A 20,975-nucleotide genomic window follows, 5' to 3' on the forward strand; every position below is an offset into this window, starting at 1 on the left:
AAGTTTATTCATAATTTTACATATTTAATGCGTGCATTTCTCATATAATGACTATATTATGAGTAATTATTTGTTTTATTATTGAGGCGGTTTTGTAAGCAAGAATGGATGGAAGTATATTGATTGCGTGAATAATTAAAATCAATGTTGATGGCGAAAGTTTTGGGAAAGGTCGACGATCTAGGTGTTAAATTGAATAAAATTGTTGGCGTGCTAATGATTAAACATCCCTCATTTCTGCTTTCCCTTTTGCGATAGGTGTGAGTGTTATTTGAGTGTTTTTTTGTCAATATTTTAAATAAACTTGCCTTTTAAGCCAATTTATATATGTTGAGTTGCCTCAAGCGTAACTATGCAAAAGGTTTTAACTTTAGTCAAGGGATAAAATGTCTTATGAACAATTTATGGACGGTGCGGGACTCAAACCCGCGACCCCTCGCGTTCTGTGCGAGCGTTCTTCCACTGAGCCAACCGTTCGAGTGACGTTTCGTTGATAAATCTTGTATGACTTGTTCATCTCTAAAGGTTGTGACTTAAACGTTTCGGTGTTGAAATAGTTTGACAAACTATTTCCACCCTATTGCCCCCCTAACGTATTAGTGTGTTTTCAGTTTTAGAATTAGTAATAAAAACTTGTATCTATGTATTTATTTGAAACTATTTCTATTCGGTTTTCGAATTAGTAATAAATACTAGTATGTACCTATTTAAAACGGTTTCCTCACGGTTTATCGGTGTAGGTACTGACTAGTTAATACTGTATATAACTATTGCATTAAAATTGGTAGGGCGTACCATCAGGTAAACATCTGCTCGCGTCGTCACTTTATCCTACAAAAAAACTTTTTTATATTTATTTGAATGGCAAATGCCCAAGCGACTGGAAGGCGGCACCGGACTAATATTGAACAGTGTATAATGTAGCAGAAACATTTGAATAATTTGCTATACCAAATGTTAAAGAAAATGCGTTAATGTCCTAAAATTCAAAAGATTATAAAGAGATTACCAATTAAACGGACTATCGAAGGAAGTGTAATTATAATACTGTAAAATATTTTAGTTTGATTAAATTTTTAGGGTTCCATAGCCAAATGGCAAAAAACGGAAAATTTATTGAAGTAGGCGTTACTTAGCGGAAATCCATAATTATACAAATGATTTGAGTTTTCTTTAGTGTTAATGCAGTCTCGTGCCATATTTTGGCGAGACAACACGTCCTGAGGATGCCTCGTGTAGATGCGAATGCGAAGACAAATATTGGCGGAATTAACACTAAAGAAAACTCAAATCATTTGTATAAAAAACGGAAACCTTATAGATTCGTCATGTCTGCCTGTCTGTCCGTGTATGTCATAGCCTCTTTTTCCAAAACCATAAGAACTATACTGTAACTAACTTGTATAAGATGTATTCTGTTAACTTTTATATTATGTTACTTACTGTCATGGAACCCTTCATGAGCGAGTCCGAATCGCACTTGGCCGTTTTTTACTATATTAAGTGTAAATCGTACCAAAATTTAAACTTATCATTTGTAAATTTAATAATATTAAATAAATTATATATTTTGATTGCTAAACAAGGCTTCACGCTGTATAAATAGGTAGATTTGTACTAGGATAGCATGTTGATAATACCCCGATGTCGGCAATGAGGTCAGTTTACAAAAAAATACTAAACTCTCCTAAAGTAGCCTTCACTATAGTTAATAATGTCTCTCAAAGTCGATTCTAGGCAAGTTTACACGAAATAATTTTACGCCATAGAATGACGGCCCAGACGCACTGAATACTTACATAATAAAATGTTTTAAGTCTGAAGAAGAATTTTAATTAAAATAATGCACAAGATAAATAGGAGAGGCATGAAGAAAAAAAAATATTTTTTCATTCCTTTAACAGTAACATAGCGAGCACAATAATCATTTTTCAAAATATCATGTTATCGAAAAAATACAGCGAATATTTTTCCGCAGTCGGCAATTCTTCAGTTATTTACAAACTGACGAGTTATATTCTTGTTTTTTCATGTTTTGATTTCAATACTGCACTAATTGAAAAACCTTTTAACTTTGACTTGTAAACAATATTACCTTTCTACGTAATGTTTTAAACATAAATCATTTATAGAGATATAGAGAATCGCATAGAGTTAATGTGAAAGCTGTGAGATCGTCGAGGTTGATAGTTAAACTAAAAAAAAGACTAACATATTTTAATATACACATCTTGAGCCAAAGATGAGATTTGTTGAATTTGATGTTTCTTTAAGAGAGTCTTAACAACATCTATGATCCAGATTTAGTTTCCAAGATTAAATTTAATATTCCCTATCGATATCCCCGCAAAACAATAACACTTCTTCAAAGACCTTTTCGAATAACTGTTCTCGGTAATAACTCACCAATTTCCAGAATATCTAAAATAGTAAACGATATTTGCAAAAATTTGGATCCTTTTGGGGAGTCCCCAACTCAAAACATTACGTCCGTTTTTTCGGTATTTGATTATACTATATAAATATTTGTAAGCTTCAAAATAATTGCACGCTGTATCTGCCTTAAAAGATAATGCATTTAGAATTAACTTTAGATTAAATATTGTATTGTTGCTTGAGTTAATGTTATTATAACTGGTGGATTGAATAAATAAATAAACTCTATTTTGAACAATGCACGCACACTAACACAAAGTGACATACATACAAATCGCGAGTGTAAGACGTAGCTTGTCACGCACCCTAAAGTAATAAACCTGGCCTGATTTCATCGGTTGCCTAGAAGCAAGAGGCTCTATCTCGAACTTTAAATATATAATATAATATTGACACGCTCTTACATAAATTATCTTGCCCCAAACTAGGCATAACCAACCTGTTGGTTATGAACAGAACACTATGGGTGCAATACAACGATATATTTAATACAATATACATTCATGACTCGGAAATAACCATTCATATTCATTATATAAATGATTGTACCTACCGGGATTCAAACCCGGGACCTCTAGCTCAGTAAGCAGGGTCACTAACCACTGGGCTATATGTAAAAAATAAATTAATTACGTAAGGTTTTAAACATAATGATAAATTTCCATTTCATGAAGGAGAATAAAATCGTAATACGATTTCACAATCACTATTATTGTTCAATCCTTCACGGGACGCAAATCAAATCGCTTAACAATAAACTTATTGAATACACAATTTTCACAAATCCTCAGTTGTATTAATAGGTAGATGTTAACAGCGGCAATGAAATCTCCGTTCCAATACATAAGGAGCTCTTGAGTCTATTGTTTCACTGAAAATTTCTAAAGATTCCGAGAAGTGAAATTTCTAAGCCACTTTCTCTTAGAATCCGGAATGTTATTCAGTTTGAGTTTGACGTCGGAATTACAAACAGTTTAACAAATTTCGGTCTGGGACAAAGTTGGGCGATTGTTTTTGACTCCGCGAAATGAGCTTCAAAGTTCTTCGCTGGCAGCGAATTGTCAATGTTGAGATTGTGCGATATTAAATTATCTCTTACTTTATATAATGAAAATGAGGTCTTTGTGGGTATTTTTGAAGTAGAACTTCTTGACTTGGAAAATAGACTGGTAAATGCGTGACGAGAGCGCTACAAAAAGATCGCGCGAGGCGAAGGGAAGTTGAGTTTTTTGAAATATGTTTTGAAATATTTACATTTGGAATGTGTTGAAATAATTTTATTTGAAAAATGTATTGAAATAATTTTTTTTAGAAATATTATTTAAATAAAATTTTATTGAATTTTTTTTTTATATTTTTCATTAAATTATTTCTTTTTAAACTTTTTCCGTGAAGTTTTTACTTCTACTATGTGTTAATAATCATGGACATCTATTACCTTTAAATATATTCGGATATTTTAAGTACAATTAACTTGGTTATATACGGCATAATATGTATGTAGGATAAATACTCAAGAATAATTGATACAAACCTAAATAAAAAGAGATTTTATTTCGATTCGTGACCCTTTAAATTTTTTAATTTCAAATTTTATTTCTGTTTAAAACATTTTATGAAATAGATAATATTTCACGCACAGTTCGACAGTTAAAGTTAAAAAAACATTGAAAAGTGAAATAAATACTGTAATGATTGAACTTCCACAAATTTGGTGATCAACAAAAAAAGATTAAAATTTTTGATACGAAGTTTTGGATAGGTATAATTTTTTTTTTATGGAAAAGGAGGACAATCGAGCATACGGGTCATGTTATTATCATTAAATCATGCAAATGTTTAAGTGAAGCGAGGAGCTACCAGCTAGTTAAATATTATAATACAAAAATTTAATTATTTGAAACACTCAATGTGATCAACATCAAAAATATAAATTAAACCTCGAAGCTGTATAAAACAATCAGCCATGATTCGAAACTCAGTTAAATTCCTGTCAAACTTTGATGAAATTGGTAAATACCTTAGAACTTTTACTTCACCAACAATAATTTAACTAATCTACGTTGAGGGAACAGCTTTTATTATTCTAAATTTTTCGAAGTATTTTAAGTTGAATGGGCACATGCTTGAAGGCTTGAAGATACAAAAAATTTTTTTTTTTATGAAAATAAGGGACGAGACGAGCAGGACGTACAGGTTATGGTAATTGATACGCCCATTACAATGCAGTGCCGCTCAGGATTCTTGTAAAGCCCAAATATTCTGAGCGGCACAACAATTGCCCCCGTCACCTTGAGACATAAGGTGTTAAGTCTCATTTACCCAGTAATTTCTCTAGCTACAGCACCCTTCACACCGAAACACAGTAATGCTTACACATTACTGCTTTACGGCAAAAATAATCGCCGTTTTGGTACCCATAATTTTGCCGCAGTCCGTGCAAAGGAGCCTCCCACTGGTATATATAGTTTGAACATAATGTATCCATCGAAAGATTGAGTAGCATAGTAATATTGTAATAAATTGATAATCATACGCGTAGTTATTTGGGTAGCCAATCGTTCATAATAATATTAATGTGATCTAGTAATAACATGCTGTGATCTCAATTTGTGTATTCAACGGAATAATTAATTGCTGTTAAGAGCAAAATAAACACTCCATTAGGTAACCTATTATGAATTGTATCCTAGTTTACATCATGATCAAACCCGTTGATGGCATCATGGCTAGTCGTAACCGTGCTTAAAATATGATGAGGGAAACGATAGCTGGTCAAGCGTCAAGCTCGTTATCGGTTTGTACTTTCGGTTCCCCGGCCGATCATTTAACCGAGGACGGGTTTTTCATTAATTTCACTTGTTTGATTACGCGTTTGCATAATATACATATTTATATAATATTTTTAATGATTTATTAACTTTTTTTAAGTAAATCAAGTAACTTGCATAGTTTGTATAAATGTTATGCCTAAATTAAAAAAGCTAAAGCTATAAGACATTGTTTTAAAAAAAACGGCAATAAGTTCCTTGTTATTCAACTTTTCCGAAGTGTTGGTTTATGGTAAACATTGCCAGATGATAAAATACTTACCTACACGTGCTTACATTCCATTAAAGCATTAATAATTCTAAAACACGAAGCAATAGGGTTGTCATGTTATTTTTTTAACCGACTTCAAATAAGAAGAGGGTTTTCAATTCGACTGTATTTTTTGGAACGATGTTCCTTTTGGGGTATTGTGGAGGGTTGTAGCCGGCTTACAAAGTATTATTACAACGTGACCAGTGCCTCGTGTTGGCGCGACACCCGCTACTGCAAGACCGCGAATACCGCTTAGGGTCGTCGATTCGCATCTTTGTGTGAGTGTGTCATTTCGAACGTTTGTAGGTAGTTTTGATACTGTTACATATCTCTACTGTGACATTGACCTTCTTAAGAGTCATTTATTGATTTAATTGACTTAACGTATCCTTTGGGCAACTTATGGTAACCGTTTAGTAAAAATTCCGCTATCCGTCTGTCAATCTGTCTGTAAGTAGGCTGTATCTCATAAGTCGTAGTAATTACAAAGCTGAAATGTGGACAAAATACGGCAGAAAATAATAACTTGCACTTTATTTTATTGTTACTGAATGAGACTTAGCCGTCATGCGTTGTATATGTAACGCTCTTGGCCAGCTTGAGTCGGCTTAATGAGTGTGAACATTTCTCTTCTTTAGTGTAGTGAACTGACAGTTTTTAAATATAGATTTTGTATATGAAAATCTATTATTTCATTTATGATTTTATTAAAATCAGTATTAAATATAACAGTGTCTCTTGTACAATATCTCAAATGTAAATTAAGTTAAATTGTAGCAGGCAAGAATAACTCATAAATATGAAACAACCTCGATTTCCCTAGCGGGGATCTTTTCAGCTCTAAATAAATCTTCATGGAATGATGTAATAGTTTTATTAAAATATTTTGTAAAATATACGTAAAGAGGATTCTACATTTCTCTTTTAATAAAGGCAAATCAATACAACGTCGGTAAGATTGTTTTTTTTTCTTTTTTATTAAAGACAAGTATAAACGAGCGTACGGGTCACCTGGTGTAAAGGAATCACAGGAGTGTTACCGGCCTTTATGGAAGGTGATAGTGATGTGTATTTTAACTTTAAGGTTGTTTTGAATAATTTATATTTACGTGTTGTATGTTGTACGTGTGTAATAATTTCCATCACAGAACAGTTTATGTCTTTTACCTGTTCTGTGGTTTCCATCGTCATATGTACGTGTGATATTTCGTGTTTTTGTTGTACAAAGTTTGAGAAAAGGCATCACAACAACCGTGGTGTTTCGTATACGTGTATGTGTTATATGTTTGTAGAGATTTTTATAATAAAATTCGTCATCATTTTTGGGGGTTTCACTTCTAGCACATGTACACATGTCTTTTTATGTACTAAAAAAATAATTGAGCTCTAAACTTTCAAACGATTAATACTCAAGCTTTATCATTATTTATTGTATGAACTATGCAAGTAGGCAGGAATTACTGTCCTCAAATGTAAAAACGGTCATTAAATTCGATTTGTTCCTGTTTCGACTCGAGTTTTCGTCCCACTTTACTTTTTCGTCCCAAGTTTATTTTTATTTCTATTTCGGGTCACTTCATAAAATGTTATTTTTGTACAGCCAGAAAAAATATTTAATACTTTATTTTTAATATATATATGAGCAATAGCTTACTCGAGACTAAACAATGGCATGGAAAGAGTTCATAAGCGTATTGCAGGATATGTTCCTGCAGATTACGGCACAGTTATCTCATGTTTTCTCAAAAGTAGAACAATAAACTTGGCAAACATATCATAAACTGACTAAGTACATAGTAAAATTAACTTGATTCCTAAATCCATGCATCAAGACGAAGATCGAGAAAGTGGCAAATAAAAGATAGGATTTTAAGCATAAATAAAATTGTTTAATGATCATAAAATAAAGAATGTTTATTAAGAAATCACAATTCGAATAACAGACCATTCTATTAACTATTCTATAGACAATTTAAAATTATCATCCTAATATAGACAGCAGTCTACAATATGTACAATGTGTGCCCGCTAGAGGGTTTTACACGTTTTTTTTAAAGAGAATGATGATTAAATCCAATTTATTTTACAATTTGAATTTTTATATTTTTATAAAAGTATTATATTGTATGCATTTAACGGTTAAAGAAGGCCAGGAGCCTTCTTGCTATTAATTGAACGAGTTAGTGATAGTCTAGTCAATACTAATGTTGTTGTAAGTTGATTAATACAATTGTCAAAGATAAGATTAATTAAAATATTTGTACGCTGTCTGTACAAAACATGTTGCAAAACACATAAATTACTTAATTAATTAATATTTTCGAGACGAATAAGGAATACAATCTAGTTCGAAAAAATATTTTTTTGTGTGGGATGAAACTTTGCGAGGCGAATGAGGAACAAATCTTAAATTAAACTAGAACTTAAGCCCAGTGATGGTTCTTACTGACTAATTTATAAACCTTCAACCAAAAGTCTTCCCCGCACTGTATTTAAAGATCACAAAGAAAATGCAATCTCAGAATGAAATTAAAAATCGTTATTATTCTATGATTAATGCTTCCCATTCATAAAATGCAAATATCCCGCCGCTTCCTTTGAATTTGACCGTAATTTGTCGTGACGTGGCTCCGAACAAAAGGATTCAGTTTTCCGACAGCGTACGGGGTATTACAGCGTCAAAGCCTTTCTTGTAAGACATAACGAGGTACTATCTACTGAATTTAGATGATATTATGTTTACAGATTACTCTTTCTTTTGTCAATGTATTTTGATCTTCAGATATAAGAGCTGGAAAATTATTGAAGGGTTGTGTTTGTTCTTTTTCTCTTATATTTTTTTTGAGCACAAATAGAGTATTTATGTACCTATTGTTCTTATAATATAATTTATTAATATTATTACACCTTGCAACGTGCCAGACTCTATACTTTTTGCAAAAAAACTTGCTGTGCTGCTAAAAATATATTTTGCAACTTCGATCCAAATTAAATTTAGGAAATTCCAAACCTCCACGGTATACAAGCTTTATTTCCTATTACTATTTCGTCTTCGATTAAATTCGACGCCCGAACGAATCAACTTTTATTCCTGTGGGATGACCCGACTCTCAATTTTGGCAGGATTTTATTTTTACATGTAATCATGAAGCGATCTTTTGAAACTAACGCAGCTCAAAATGTCGTTTATATTCCGTTCAAGTGCTTATGCAATATTTAAACATTTAAGTTTTAGCATTAACCATTTTTTTAAATATAACTAAAAAAGTTAGGATAATTCCAGTTTCCATCATCATTTCAGCCGGGAGACGTCCACTGCTGGACAAAGGCCTCCCGCAAAGATCGCCATGTTGATCCAACCTATTCCAGCGATCTTGACCAGATCGTTGGTCTAACGTGTGGGGGCCTACCAACACTACGTCTTCCGGTACGTGGCCATCTGTTGAGCTATCCGCCCTGCCCACTTCAGTTTCGCAACCATCTCGGCTATGTCAGTGAGTTTGGTTCTCCTACGGATCTCCTCATTTATAATAAGATCTCGCAAGAAAACTCCGAGCATAGCTCTCTTCAGCTCATTCATGCTTCCTGAGCGACAATGAGCTTTCTCATAAGGCAGTTTCCATAATTTTATAAGAAAAACATTATGTTTTATACATTCCGGCAGGTCATTACGTCGCTAGCCATTACCTCTGGAATACCTTAATTAGGGTTATTATATTAGAGAGCTCCTAGATCAAGTGTCAAACAAAGTTACAAACAACGGGGACTTAGATAAACAAGTCCGAGGTCTCTGAATTTAATTAATTATGTTAAAATACACACAGTTTGCAGTGACGTCACTTAGTGTTGTTATGAAATGATAGTGATGAAGTGATAAGGTTTGTGGATATTTTTGGATTGTAAATGAAAAAAGACGTTCAGCTGATGGTAACTGATACGCCCTGCCGATTACAATGTAGCAACACACAAGATTCTTGATAAACCCAAAAATGAGCGGCACTACAACTGCGCTAGTCACCTTGAGACATAAGATGTTAAGTCTCATTTGCCCAGTAATTTCACTAGATACGGCGCCCTTCAGACCGAAACACATTACTGCTTCACGGCAGAGATAGGCACCGTTGTGGTACCCATAATTTAGGCAGGCTCCGGTGCTAAGGAGCTTCCACTGGTTCAATTAATATTGTATTTTTCACCAATATCCAACTAATACTACTTATATTAAATGCCATTATGTATTATTACTATCTAGTTTATGAATTGTTTTTTTACTTTAAGTGATTCGGTCACTTATAGATACTATAATGTATAGATTTTCAATGTATTGACGGAGGATGCGGGATAAGAATGCAAGCACCTGGAGATGATGTTTATAATAATTTTATTATTATTAACGTATTGATACAAATTGTATTGTGATGCGGAACCCATCGTAGCGGTCGTAAAGGTTTTGATATACTTACCAGCACAGATGCTTAAAAAATAGATTCAACTGTTAAAAATTATTTATTCCCAAGCGATCATTTTTTAAAGCTGAAACACGAGTTGGACATGCCCACCGAGGGCTCCCTACATTTTATTATAAAAAGGGAAAAGGATTTCTTTCAGTCTTGGTCATTAATCAAAATCATTATCTGTCTAATCTTGTGCCAACTAAGCCCTTTGATACGATAACCCACATGACACAGTGAAATTAATTCAAAACTTTTACCGCATTCCTTACATAAAGAACCTGTTTTTTATGATTTGATTACAAATGTATACACAAATAAAATTTGATATAGAAAATATATATTAAAATTTGAAAAAAAAAAAAATATTTGTGTAATTAATCCCAGAAGTGTGGGTTATCACTGACCAACGCCAGACCAGAGATGATAGAAATACTCCATATGTGGCCGGACCTGCGCTTTGTAGAGTGCAAGAATGTAAGCTGGCTTGAAATATTGCCGTGTCTATTTATGACGCCAGCTTCCTTGGAGCCGAATTGGCTTTGACCTCCAAATGACTGCGGGATTGGCAATCGCATTGGAAAACTGGGTCTCGAAATTTCGAGACCCAGTTCTCCAATACTAGACGAGGCTTTGTTGAGGGAGGTGTTGTCGAAGAGCGGTGACGAAAAATTGAGTTTCTTAGTGATAAACGCGCAATTTTGAGTTTTCTGGGATTTAAATTGGACAAGGTTCATTTTACCCCATTCCTCGACCTTCTGAAGAGAGCACTCAATAGAAGACACAAGTGTCTTCGGGCACTGGCTAACGATTTCCTGAGAGAGGCCTGCATGGGCCGTGTATGCATGAATCCCTTGTACTATCGTTCGCATAGCAATTTTGCAAGTGTCCAAAATAATATCTATATGCAGAAGAAACAGTGTAGGAGATAGCACACAGCCTTGGGGCACTCCAACATTCAGGGGCTTCGGGTTCAAGCAATAACCGTCGACAAAGACCTAAATCTAAAAACATCGACTAACTCAGTAACCGAGCGAGTGGAAGTAGCCAGACCCGTATGTCAGGACAACGCTTGTAAATCTCCAGATAATTAGTGAATTACTAGTGACCCTACTTACAGTCTGGTGATATAGTTGACGCAACTGATGGTATTGATTCGCCCTGCCCATTAAAATGCAGTGGAGCTCGGGATTCTTGAAAAACCCAAAAATTCTGAGCGGCAGTACAATAATTGCGCTCGTTACGTTGAGACATAAGATGTTAAGTTTCATTTGCCTAGTTTCACTAGCTATGGCGCTCTTCAGACCGAAATAGTAATATTTATACTCTACTGCTTCACGGCAGAAATAGGCGCCGTTGTGGTACCTAAAATCTAGCCGGCTACGTGTGCAAAGCAGACTCTGGTAAAAAAATCTACAACTATAATTTGTATCATTTTTATTCAAACATAAAAGAGTAAATCATAATGAATAGAATGAAAATTTTAATTGGATATTAATGTCAAATTTTAATATCCTATTAAAATTTAACATAGTTTAATTTCTTACAAAAACATCAAAGCTTCCGAAAGAGTAATATCTAATACCCTGTTATAAGGCTCCTCAAAGGCCTTTCGCTAAACCTTTAAAGAATTTTCGACGTAAATTTTCATTGCGGACTAAGGAAATATTACACAAGCTTGTGTATAATTTCAAAATATTCTATTAATGGAAAAATTAAAACAAATAATTAATATATGTTTTTTTAACATGTTAGCGTAGGTTTAAGGGTTATGTAGATCTGGGGGCTGCTAAAAATCAGCGCTGTGTTGGTATTATTCCAATGCAGCATGACGCTGGGTCAGTTCCTTTTGATAACAATAACTGCTACACCTCGCTTTTTACCTCTAAGTCTTTTTTAGTTGTATTATTCTGTGTGGTTTGTGGTTGTTATTAATAAAGTTTTCATTCATTCATTCATCTAAAATGAAGGAGATAATATAATAGGGTTACTTTATCTGTTTTTCTATCTATCAAAAATAGTATCAAATATTATGTCTGCGGCACCATAAAATCAAGTTTCTACAAAAATTCATTCAAAAAAGTATTTGAATTTTTAATATTCGAGAACATTTAGCAAATTGATAATAAAAAGCAACCAAGTGCGAGATGGACTCGCTCAAGGGTTCCGTAGCAGCAAGTAATACGATTTAAGACGTATTAAAAAAAACTCCTTACTAGATCTCGTTTCAAACCAATTTTTGGTGTTATCTGATCTGATCATTCTGTTATTTTACAAGTTACAGGGAGGGAGGGAGGGGACACACAAATTTTACCACTTTGGAAGTGTCTCTCGCGCAAACTATTCAGTTTAAAAAAATGATATAAGAAAACTCAATATCATTTTTAAGGACCTATCCCTAGATGGGTATGGGTACGTATGGGTTTTATGAAAAAATAATTTGAGTTTCAGGTGTAAGTATGGGGAACCCCCAAAATTTATGGATTTTTTTCTATTTTTCACAGTATTTTTAACAGTATTGTTCTTATCATTTCGGAAAAAAGTGGCTGTAACATACGGACGGACAGACAGACATGACAAATCTATAAAGGTTCAGTTTTTTGCTATTTGGCTACGGAACCCTAAAAACGAAGACCGCCTATAATAATATTTATTACAAATCATACATTGTGCTATTTTATTACTTTTTGGAAAAAACAACTGATTTTATTAACTAAATCAAAAGTTTCTGTACATTAGAGGCTCTACAAGGACTCTTAATAGTGGATGTGCAGTTATTTTTTTTATATTTGTATTTATTTTTTTATTTTTTTATATCTGTATTTATCTGTATCTGGTTTCGATTACGATGTTACGAAAGTTTACATGAATAGATTTACTTTCTTTAAGTTTTATTTGTAAATATAATTATTAAAATTAACTAATTAAAGCTTACCAATGTCCATGATGAAGAATCGAGCGGAAATTGTGAAGAATTTCTTTTCTTATGTCCCTCTTATCAATTTACAATCATATGATCATAACTCAATCAAATATTCACACTCACTCAAAAAAAAATTAAGAAATAAATATTATGACCGTTCATTGTCAGTACATTTATGAAAATTTAATATATTATTATGTTCACAGAAATCGTTAACTTTTTGCTCTTAAAAGTGATATTCATTATTATAACACTAGAAATATGAGATTGGTGTAACTAATTCTAATAGGCTTCATAAGAAACAATATAATAGCTGTAAGAGTAAATGTATACAATTTTATAATAAAGTCCCAGCAATTATCTAGTCCCAGCATTATCTATAAAAAAAAAGTTTTATTAAAAATGGCTCCGTCGTATATCCTACTACTCCTACAGCTGAATAACTAAGTGATCGGACAGCCTGGGACTAGATTATGATTATTTTATAGCAATAGCAATGAAGTACATTATTGTATATTTTATTAAAAAGAGCGCAAAAAAATAATACTGGGAGAGTTTCTTGTGCCTCTTCTTCTCTCTCAGTGCGCCATTTGTTTGTAAAGCGGTGGTAGTAGTATTAGAAAAGACATCAAAAAGAATTCTAAAGGAATCATTTTAAGAAAATAAATGCCTTTTATGCCTTTATTTTATATCAAGGACACAAACAAAATACGTACACTGAAAAACAAGAATTCCATAATATCATTTTCATTTTTAAAATGTATTTCGTAGCCTCTGCAAATGTGATTATTCCAATGTTTCTTGGAAAAATACAAGATTAAATAATAAACAACTGAGTCCCATTAATCGCAAACAAGATTAATGCTTTTAGGACACATCCAGTGAGTGATCATATTTTAACTTTGTTTCCCATGCCATTTATCATCTAACTAATGAATTCTTCAGAATCTCGCATAAAATATATTCTATGAGTTTATTATTATTTTCACAACCTTGTGTTTTAAATTTCTAATAACTCGGAGCTTTAACGATAGTTCAATGGCGGTAAATACTTATTTAAGAAATATGTTTTAAGTGGGAGGCTCCTTTCCATAAGCATTACTGTGTTTCGGTCTGAAGGGCGCCGTAGCTAGTGAAATTACTGGGCAAATGACATTTAAGTTCTTATGTCTCAAGGTGAAGAGCGCAGTTGTAGTAGCGCTCAGAATTTTTGGGGTTTTTCAAGAATCCTGAGCGGCACTGCATTGTAGCAGGCCGGGCGTATCAATTACCATCACCTGAACGTGCTGCTCGTCTCATCCCTTATTTTCATAAAAAAAAAATTCATTTAGTTTTTCAGTATAAGTTTACTTGAGTAGAATTGTTTTATATTATGTATGTAAATTACATTGTTTGTGAATGTATTTTTCTTTGCACTGCATTTAATTGTACTTAATTAAATTTTAAGGACAATTATATGGACATAAATAAAATATAAAAGACCTATGGGGCCATTCGACTAATATAGTTAAATACATACATTATAGCACCTGAATTAGCAATAATATTTAATGATGCATTCATAGATAGATGAGGGTGTGTTCCCTGACCTCATGAAATACAGCAAAGTTATACCTTTGTTTAAATCGGGCAGTTCTTTAGACCCTGCTAATTTCAGACCTATTTCAGTGCTGCCTGTTTTTAGTAAAATTTTTGAAAAACTTTTGCTTCAACAGCTACAAATGCATTGTTGTAAATTAATGAACAAAAATCAGTTTGGTTTCACTAGGGGCTTATCAACAATTAATGCGGGTACTAGACTCATTGAGCACATCTTTGACGCCTGGGAAGAGTCACAGGATGCATTGGGCATTTTTTGTGATTTGTCAAAAGCATTTGACTGCGTCCACCATGAAACTTTACTCCTAAAACTAAAGCATTATGGAGTGAAAAATAGAGCCCTAAATCTGTTAAAATCATATTTAAGCGAAAGAGTTCAGATAGTCGATGTAAATGGCAAACGGTCTTCGGGTAAACCTGTGGGAATAGGTGTTCCACAGGGTTCTATTCTCGGTCCTTTCTTGTTTCTTATATATATTAACGATCTACCGTTTGTGGTAGATGATAGCCATGAGATTGTATTGTTTGCTGATGATACTTCACTTATTTTTAAAGTGAAGCGACGTGCGGATATTGATGACGAGATAAGCAATGCACTCTCAAAGATAGTGCGTTGGTTTGAGACGAATAATCTGCACTTAAACAGTAAAAAAACAAAGTGTTTACGGTTCATTACACCAAACACAGCGGAGGTACAAACCAACGTACTTATAAATGACCAGAGATTGGAACTTGTGGACACTACGGTCTTCTTGGGTATCACGTTAGATAAAAAGCTTCAGTGGGGTCCACATATTACCCATCTAGCAGATAGACTCAGCTCTGCGGCATATGCAGTTAGAAAGATTAGAGAGTACACGAATGTTGCGACCGCTAGATTAGTGTACTTTAGTTATTTTCACAGCATCATGACGTACGGTATATTACTATGGGGTCATGCTGCTGACATTGATATAGTGTTTGCACTGCAAAAGAGAGCTGTTCGTGCTATATATCAGCTTGGTTATAGACAGTCTCTCAAAGAAAAATTAAAAGAAATAAATATTATGACTGTTTATTGTCAGTACATTTATGAAAATTTAATATATGTTCACAAAAATCGTCACCTTTTTGCTCTTAATAGTGATTTTCATTATTATAACACTAGAAATAAGGGATTGCTTGTAACTAATTCTAGTAGGCTTCATAAGATACATAATAGCTTTAAGGGTAAATGTATACACTTCTACAATAAAGTCCCAGCCACTGTTCAGGCATTATCTATAAATAAATTTAAATGTTTTATAAAAAAATGGCTCTGTCGTAAATCCTATTACTCCACTGCTGAATATCTAAATGATCGGACAGCCTGGGACTAGATTGTGATTATTTTATAGCGACTGTACAATATTGTATATTTTTATTGAAAAGAGCGCAAAAAAAAGAATGCTGGGAGAGTTTCTTGCGCCGCTTCTTCTCTCTCAGAGCGCCATTTGTTTCCGAAGCGGTAGTAGTATCTAGTAGTATAAGAAATGACATCAAATAGAATTCTAAAGGAATCAATTTTGAGAAAATAAATGCCTTTTATGCCTTTTATAATTTACTAGCTTTTACTCGCGACTTCATCCGCGTGTAATAGTTACTTTAGGCGGCATATTGGTTTTTACACGATTTTTATTAGCTTCACCTGTATGTTTGTAACCGACTTCTTGGGCGCGATTTTGACCCACTTTAAACGGCTAGATTTCGTTCAAACTTTGTAGATTTATCGAAGACCGATAACATTACACTAATTTGACAAGATTATTCCATTATTCAATATGCAAAATAAGATTTTTGCCAATTTATATAATTTTAGAATAAATGAATTTGTGTTTCACGCCATCTAGCAGCATTTTATAAACTCTTAAGGCAATTATGAAATGATATCATGGAATATACGCGTATACAAATGATTCTGTAATGATGAAGTAATGTTTATATTTACGAAAAGATGACGCTGCTTAAGTATTTTGTTTCCATTTTAAATTATTAATGCGTGATTTAACTGAGCTACTTATTATAAGAGCTAGTTCGGTAATCTCCGGCTAGCTGAATTAAGTGATCTTCCAATTAACTTAAATATTATTCTTCGCTGTTATTAAAATCCCTACATTCAATCTTAAAAATTTAACTAAAAAATAAAAAATAGTTTTAAAAAAACTAAAAAACACGCTGTAAATAAAATTCAACAAAAAAATAGAAAATAAATTTTAATAAATTTAAATTGAAAATATTGTAAAGAAATATATTTAATTATAAACAAAAGCGTGGGGTGTAGAAAAATTATTATAAAAAAAATATATTTCTATGTAAAAAAAAGCGTGGGGTGCTTTTTAAGATATTATTAAAATAATAATTCTTCTACACCCCACTCTTTTGTTTATAATGAAATATATTTCTTTACACTATTTTCAATTTAAATTTATTAAAATTTATTTTCTATTTATTAGTTGAATTTTATATAAAGCGTGTTTTTTAGTTTTTTTAAAACTATTATTTTTAGGATACTTTGCAAATAATACACATACAAACTGCTATTTCCACTACTGGTAGCGCTCTTCTAAGATACAGCGGATATCCTTCTATGATATTATGTCATTGTGGACAGTATTTCCCTACGAACTTTAATATCCTATTTCAGCCCCATATAAGTCAAAGTTTCAAAAATGCTCGAACAAATGTTTATAAATTACTACTAATCAAGTGCCTAAATATAAAATTTATGGTTTTATCTCGGAAAATGACGGATTCCCATACAAATTTCCATACCCTACTTCAAACCCTCCATCTATTTTTTCGGAATTAAAGGTAGCCTTTGTCCTTTTCCAAGCTCTAGCCTATCTCTGTATTAAATTTCCTCAAAATCGGTTCAGTTGTTTAAGCGTGACAGCGTAACAACTTACATTCACATTTATAATATTCATTTGGGATGTACAAGAAATATAAAACTCCACCCAAACATGTCATGCTGGTTTATACCAAGCTTAGCAAAATGTATTATAAATTGAACAGTAAAAAAATTATATTTATATATTTTTGACTTAAATAATATTTATGTATTTGGGTACATAATATATTATTTCGTTATTCGTTAAATAAAACGTTGATCTTGTTAAGTACTGTTATTTTTTAATTTGTTTAGTAAGTTTGGTTATACATAATATATTAATGGCAATTTTAAATATTTGAAGAAATTGTAAATTTTCTTGAGTACCTAGGATATGTATAATTTTTAAGTTATTATGAAAAATATTTGAATTATTGAATTTAAAGCATCCCTTAGGCTGAGCACTTTCTTTGTGGGTATTGAATGAGACTAAGCTATCACGTTCAGCTAAGTAACTCGGCATGTATGTCGAGTCGAGTCCACTGAGGTAAAGTTATTGGTGAGGGTAAAAAATTGCACATAGAGCAAAATATATACAATAATAGTGACATATAGTAAATATTTTCTATACGAAAAAGTGACGAGACGAGAAGGTTGAACCTGATGGTAAGTATTCAAAATTTGTTCCTGTGCACATGATGCCGGCCAGATTATGGGTACCACAACGGCGCCTCTTTCTGCCGTGAAGCAGTAATGTGTAAGCATTAGTGTGTTTCGATATGAAGGGCGCCGTAACTAGTGAAGTTACTGGGCAAATGAGACTTAACATCTTGTCTGAAGTCGTAGTGCCGATCAGAATTTTTGGGTCTATCAAGAATCCTGAGCGGCACTGCATTGTAATGGGCAGGGCATATCAATTACTATCAGCTAAACGTCCGGCTCGTCTCGTCCCTTATTTTCATAAAAAAAAACACTATTGCGGTGCATTCACGTCCGAGTAGTTCTGTCCGATATCGGCCGGAAAATTCGGTTTTGATGTACGCGTAGCGTGTTACTATCTCAGAAAATCGGAAAAGAGAGCCGGCCGAATGACTCGTATATTTCTTAGATATGATGGTCTCTTCCAGGTCTTATAATGTAATTTGTGTCTAGATCATGTTGCTGTGCAGAATCTTGTTGTACCAGTTCCAAGCTCGTAAAATGTATCATTTGTTTTTGTGCATCGGTAAGCATTGTGGGCTCCGAACGCGTGGTAATTTTTCTTCCCTATTGGTTTGTGGAAAATACTATGGACATTACCAGAGGAAATCTTTAAGTCTTCGGCTAAAAAACTCACTGTGATGAAATAATCTGCTTAAAGAATTTTTTCAACTGTTTCAACTATTTGTTCGGTCACTATTATTGGGCGAGTTGAGCGAGCGTCTTCTTTAAAGGTCTTTCTTCCATGTTTAAATACGGCACACTAACTTGCAACTATAGACGGTGGAGAACTCACACCTAAAGTTATCATTCATAATAATTAATAATCTCAGATCAAATGTTTATATAATATTCAGTAAAGAGTGTCCATTGTCCAAATGTCCAAGGTTGCTTTAACTCTCTTGCTTTTAACTTGTAGTAAGGCAAAATAATTTGAAATCGGAGCAATTTAACGCGTTTCTTAAGAAAAAAAATCTATTCAATGAGAAGCTAAGAATTCTGGATGAAATTAAATGAATTTTGTAGAAAGCTTTTCGTGCTATATTATATTTGTACGCATTTGTCATGTCAGCTTAAAGTAAGGGTAAGAAATTACACATATTTTTAATTCTGTAGAGATATATCCTAATTCACCATTAAAATATCTATCTGAAAAATATGAAACAGTTTGCTAATCCTAATATTACTATACCCGTAGTATTATTCAAAATATCCATGCGATAACTTAATAATCATCGATTTAAATATAGCCATTGCTTGCAAGAATGGTTGTGGTGCACTATACTATGGTTTTTGTTCAGTTTTAGATTTCAAAATAAATACTTTAATATAGTGTATGAGTGAAAAGATCAAAGAGGTTCTTATCATTTTACATAAATTATTAACTTAAAGCGAGCAAAATAATGAGTTGGGGAAATTGTGAGTGGAAAAGTTTAAATAAAAAATAGTAAAAATAAAGATAATAACCAACCACTTGTAGGCATAAAATTGATGTAAGAATATTAGGTACTTATTAATGAATTTTATAAACAAAGATATAGTATTATATGTTTTAAAACAAATGACTTAGTGAATCGCTATTTATATGGTTATTAAAAAAATAATTGTTACTTAACTATGTGTATCTTTTATTGGTTACCTATAAATACGGGGGCTAACTCACTCATACTCAACTAAAATATTTTGTTCATAAATTTAATTCGTTTCATGTCAAAAGTAATACAATGGCCTTCAAAAGTAAGTATCACACTTTTAAAATTGGGATAACGTTTTAAGTACACAATATATACTTTCGAAATAAAAAGGACTCCAAAGAGAATTTAATTTTGTACATAAAAACTTTATAGTCAGTAACATTCTTTTAAGAATTAGCTGAAAAAAAATGTTCAAAAACAAAACCATTCCTTTTTCAAAGTGGACGCTTCCGAATTACAATTTTACCATTCACATTTTTCTTTCTGTTTTAAATTTTTTTCAAGACCGATGGGTCTTGTTTTAAAAATTTATGCTAAAAAGCACATAACATTTATTTATTATGCCTCTTTCAGTTGAAGAATGTGCTAGGATCATGGCTTTTCTGGAACTAGGCATCAGTATGCGTCGCACTGCAAGAATGGTGGGTGTGACGGTACGAACGGTCCAGAAGGTAAAGCGAAGGTACGAAGAGACTGGACACCATCTGAGGAGACTTTGTAATGGTAGACCCAGGTGTACCAGTGCCCGAGAAGATCGTTATATTATTTCCACTGTGTTAAAAAATCGCCACCAAAATGCAAAAGCAGATTTGAAACCCCGAAGACCAGCGAGTGGCCCAAAACTCGAGAGACAGCACCGAGTAGCGAGACTGCGATACGCCCGTGAACACATGCAGTGGGATGAAGAAGAATGGTCAAGAATTTTGTTTGCAGATGAGTCTCGATTCTCCCTTTACACTTCTGATGGAAGGCGAAGTGTTTATAGGCGACCTGGTGAGCGATACCTTCAATCCTGCATCTCAGAAAGAGTCCAATACGGTGGAGGTAGTGTACATGTGTGGGCTGGCATATCTTCAGAAGGTCGCACAGAGCTAGTAGCCATAGAAAATGGCACCCTCACTGGGCAAAAATATGCCCAAGAGATTCTCAATGAGTATGCAGGGCCGTATTTAGCAAATATGCGTGATGGATCGATGCTGATGCATGATAATGCCCGGCCACACACGGCTCATATCGAACAAGAGTATATTCAGGAGGTCGGTATCAGCGTGATGGCTTGGCCATCACGAAGTCCTGATTTCAACCCGATTGAACACGCCTGGGATGAGCTTGGGAGGCTAGTCAGAAATCGCAGACCACCACCTACTACCCTCAGGGCACTAAAGCAGGCCCTGGTAGAAGAATGGGAGGATATTCCCCAACATCGGCTCCGAAACCTAGTGTTCAGTATGCCAAACCGG

At 33.4% G+C, this 20,975-nt stretch overlaps 1 protein-coding gene across 1 annotated transcript in view; it reads right to left on the bottom strand.

Annotated features, from left to right (window-relative positions):
* LOC126975071 (uncharacterized) overlaps positions 1 to 20,975 on the bottom strand; it is a 61,068-nt gene that overhangs the window by 39,113 nt on the left and 980 nt on the right. The window lies entirely within an intron of this gene.

The sequence above is a fragment of the Leptidea sinapis genome, chromosome 34 (assembly GCF_905404315.1).
Source record: "Leptidea sinapis chromosome 34, ilLepSina1.1, whole genome shotgun sequence".
Classification (NCBI taxonomy): Eukaryota; Metazoa; Arthropoda; class Insecta; order Lepidoptera; family Pieridae; genus Leptidea; species Leptidea sinapis.